Source organism: Zingiber officinale, chromosome 5B (assembly GCF_018446385.1).
Source record: "Zingiber officinale cultivar Zhangliang chromosome 5B, Zo_v1.1, whole genome shotgun sequence".
Taxonomy (NCBI): Eukaryota; Viridiplantae; Streptophyta; class Magnoliopsida; order Zingiberales; family Zingiberaceae; genus Zingiber; species Zingiber officinale.
In genome coordinates this window covers 2,019,773-2,024,388 of record NC_055995.1, presented here as the reverse complement: position 1 = coordinate 2,024,388, position 4,616 = coordinate 2,019,773, and the positions used below count along the sequence as shown (strand labels likewise).

General features: G+C 35.5%; 1 long non-coding RNA gene across 1 annotated transcript; it reads right to left on the bottom strand.

Annotated features, from left to right (window-relative positions):
- Window positions 1-3,569: 3,569 nt before the first annotated feature.
- LOC121987198 lies at window positions 3,570-4,110 on the bottom strand. The gene is made up of 3 exons (XR_006113435.1): window positions 4,060-4,110; window positions 3,777-3,856; window positions 3,570-3,681 (listed from the first exon to the last, which is right to left on the bottom strand). It is a non-coding gene; the product is annotated as an uncharacterized LOC121987198 (long non-coding RNA).
- Between the last annotated feature and the right edge of the window lie 506 nt (window positions 4,111-4,616).

Here is a 4,616-nt window from a genome sequence, read left to right as displayed (position 1 = left end):
TAAAATTGCAGCTAATGTGGTGGTCGATCGTGTGAATCTCTTCACATGTAAAACATTCTTTCCGAAAACATATAGCAGAAGAGAAATAAATTTCTAAATTATTACAACAAATATCACACGCAACCACAAGGACACACATGTGTTAGACATAACCGTGGATTAAAAATTTGTTTAAGAATTATACTTACCGTTTAATGGAAATGACATCAAATTGCAAGCCTCACAAAACTTGCCTCTATTCGTATTCATGCCGAGTTTCCTTCAAAATGACATCACAAAGCAACAAGTTTAGTTTCTGTTTTAGTACTAGCCAAAATAGTAATCAATCAATTAAATTTATCTAAATTTAAAAATAGACTTTCTATTAGCTCCCCCCTAGATCATAACCTCGATATGGTCTACCTAGTTAGTGAATTTGATCTTTGAAAATTCAATATTGGTTGAGTCCAAACTTTCGGTCAATTAAATACACATTTCAAAAATTTACTTCTAGGTTGTGGCGAGGCGTAGGCGCCTTCTTGAGTATCAGAACAATATCCACTTCTAGATAAAGCGTCTTTAAAAAATTGTATATTCAATTTTCCTATTAAAAACCTTAGTCTAACTAGTCGAGGATGTGGGGAGGTAGCTTCGCTTAGTTCCAATTAGCTAAGTAAACCAAATATGGTACGCCTTACTCTACTTGACTCCTAGACCAAACTTCCCTAATGTACTATCATCTTACCCCACACTGGTACTAGATTGAGCAAGTCTCAATCAAGCTCAAGTCCTTATCTAATCATTCTAAATTAAGAAGAAATTAAATTAATCGTGCATACAAGCAATCAATCAAGCAATTAATCAAGTTTATTAAATTTAAAAATAGTCTTTCAATTGGTTCCCACTAGATCATAACCTCGATATAGTCTATCTAGGTAGTGAATTTAATCTTTGGGGATACAATATTAGTTTGGTACATCTTATTTAATCAAGCTTATTTTAGGTACTCATACTTGGACCTAGTTTCTATTTAAGTTTACAATTGACAAGATTTAAATTGTACATTAACTTTGTATCCTATTCCGAATTGATTGTTTACGGCTCTTTTTTTTCGAGAATCATGCCAAGATTCTTGGAACCCATAGTGAATTGTTCCAATGAATCCTTAAGTTCTTTGATTTGAGTTTTCAAGATGGACTTTCTTTCTCAAGTTGTTGGACTTGAGTTGAAGTTCCACTTTGAACTTGCTTAGCCAAAGTACTTGGGTTAGTTTCTTTCTTTAGGACTTTTACTTCCTTTAGGAGTGGCTTGACCCAGATATTGGATTTGGCTAACTTACGAGTTAAATATGAATTTAAACTATATATTTTCTTAACTAAAACTGGACTTACGGTGGTGTTTGGCTCTTCGGAAACGGAAATGGATTCGTGGATTCTTTCGAACTCGGCTTTAAACTCAGACTCATCTACGGTTTCGGTCTTGGACTCGAAGTTGATTACATGTTACCATACTAGTAGTGCAAGAAGGCTCTCCTAGGCTTGTTCTTCTTCATCTGACTCTTCCGTCGAGGATTCATCGCATGCTGCTTGCAGTGCCTTTTTCCTCTTTTGCTTCTTGGCGATCTTCAGTTTTAGACACTCTGTCTTGAAATGCCCTTTCATGTTTAACTCACCTAGACTTTGACTGGCAGCTAAGCATGACTTTTGACCCTAGGGACACGTGAGAGTTGCAGCATTTTACTTATTACAAGCCTCCCCTTCAAGTCTAGTCGAAGGAGGCATATTTCAATTAATTGTATTGTGCTGAGTTGTCATCAACCTACTAAGCTTTCCTTTACAAAATGTTGAGCTGAGGTGTCAGTCTTTCAATGGGATAACTAGACGAGTCTTGGTCGTTGTGGAGAAATGCTTCAAATTTAATACACGTGATACACAAGATCATGTATCACCCATATGATTGGTGCACTATTCCATCGCAATAATGGATGACATGCTGTATTCGCCCCAAGCCGCAAGAGCACCTTACCTTATTAATTGTGAAAGCATGCGACGATGTTGCTGCTGACGCAACCTTAGATCCGACGGTGGTGATGAGTTATCGGCTATTTGGTCTTCACATCTGACGATTGTGTTTGAATTATCAAGGAAATTTATGCGTCGCTTTGTAACTTGTCACTACTGTGCTTTTAATAGTGAGATATTATGTCATGATCGCGACTGTTCGACCAAAACATTTGAAGGCTTATGATGAAATCTTGTCATACTTTTCTTGCCATCCAATGACTTGATGGGCCAATGCGATAGCTCTACTGTGTAGCCACCAAAGTATATTAGGCTTTCAGAAAACTCTCCACCTTCATTCACTTTTGTCTATTCAAGCATCTTTGTTTCCCTCTTTGTCTCTACTTTCGGTGATTCACTACAAGAAAAAAGCCTAACAACAACGGTTTTTCACCGTTGTCGTAGCCCCTTTTGAACTGTTGTTAAATGCCGTGTTGTTAAAAAGGGTGCTCAAAGACAACAGTTTTTAACCGTTGTCTTTGAAGGCAAAGACAACATTTTTACAACGGTGAAAAACTGTTGTCTTTTCCTTCAAAGACAACCGTTTTTCACCGTTGTCTTTAAGCGTCTACCTTTAATAGCAGAGTCTTTAGCAACAGTTTTAAACTATCTATGACAACGGTGAAAAATCGTTATCTTTTTTAGATAAAAAATAAAAAAAAATACACAATTTTCCAATATTATAAATCATTCAAAATACTAAATTTCAAAATAAAATTTAATATACAATTTTCTAACATTCAAAAATAATATCTATAACATTCTGAAGAAATTTCATAAGCAACCAACAAAATGATAACACTATTAAAACAAAGGTAGAACAATATAACATGAGATTTTCTACTTAGATGTCGGTGAAGAGGAGGGACTGTAACTCCTAGTGCTCCTTAATTTGTTAAAGTCTCTCCATTTTTTTGGCTTGTCGGCATTCTTCCCAGTACTCTTGAGGACACCTATTCGAATAAAGATATATATTACAAATTAGAAACTAAACTGTACGCGTGATTCTAATTGCACTGCATAAATGTTACATAACCATAAAAATCATTTGATCTAGTCATCTAACAGAAGTGCAAAAAGCGTTATCTATGTAACATAAATGGTAACCTCTTGAAACAATATGGTGGCTCTTAAAGTCATGAATGCGTTAAGGTTTTCACCAACTATAGTAGGAATGACTGCAATAATTACCTGAAACAACATAAATATAAATGGTTATGGAGGAAGAAAACATTAAGATTTATACTGCAGTAGGAAATCATATTGCTACTCAGTGTTCAAGCCTATCTATCGCAACCATCAATAAAAACATCAATCAATATAAGGCGCACAAAATTTGATCTCTTGCATCAAGTTGGTAGATCATACCTCAAAGTCTTTACGAATGATTTTGTCCATGTTGCAAAGGGTTAGAATCTTGAATCTGGTTCTCCAAGTCTTGCTGCCTTGTGTCATCTCCATCTTCAACTCCAGCAAGGTTTCTGGCTTCATTCTGCTGCTGACTCTGATTAAGTTGGACCGAGCGCAAAGTTCTCCTAGCCCTCCATCTTAAATACTCAATGAGCAAAGAGTTCATACTGATTGAAATACCAAACCCAGTAAATGAGGAAAGTAAAATGGAGAACACAGGGCTTACTCCTAGCTGCAGAATCAATAAGGGGATTTTCAACTTCTGTATTAAAAATTAAACAAAAAATTTGGGCTACCAAATCCATCTGACGAATCACATCACCTTACCACACTATAGAAAACATGAGCAAAGAGGATCACAAGTGCAAATTGGAACGATGCATAGGCCCAAATGTAGCTCTGGCTCACTGTAAAGAAAACACTCAAATTCATGGTTTGACATAAAGCATTGTAAAAAACACAGATTCAGTACAACAACGTGGCAATTACACACAACGCTATTAAGGTTTGTTGTATGATAGAAAAAATGGATACTGAATATATGAAAGCTAATAGAAAATATTGGAAGAACCTGAAATTGCAAAACCATAGGAAGAGAAAGATGAATTACCCATCGTTGAAGCTATCATGGATGCGAGAAGACCTAGAACACAAGCAAATGGCAAAGATACGGCAAGAGCATGGGGACCCAATTCACTAACCTGTTAGAATATAAAGTTTTAGTTGAAAGTAAATGTAAACTCATGAGACTAATTGTAGTTGAAAGTAAATTGAACAAGTGTGATGGAAATCATTAAAAAATCAAAAAATAATAATAATACAAATTGTATTTGAAAGTTGAATAATCTTACTAAGAGTTGCTCCAGGAAGCAGAAATAGGCAAGCATGCTGACCATGACAAGAATAGGGACGTCCTGCAATACCCTGTCATGAAAATGAAGAAATACCAGTTAAAACTAACATATACCCAAAGGTCAAAGGCATATATCGCCACAAGATTAAGCCAAAACCTGTAAATTGTTAAATAATGATCTATTGATTATAGTAATGCTTTTATTAAGGTGCAACCTGTAGGTCAATGAGAAATTTCTAATATATTCAAGGCATAAATTTCGATTCAAAGCTTGTGCAGAAAACAGTTTGCACGACTCCAGTTTTACTTGAAAA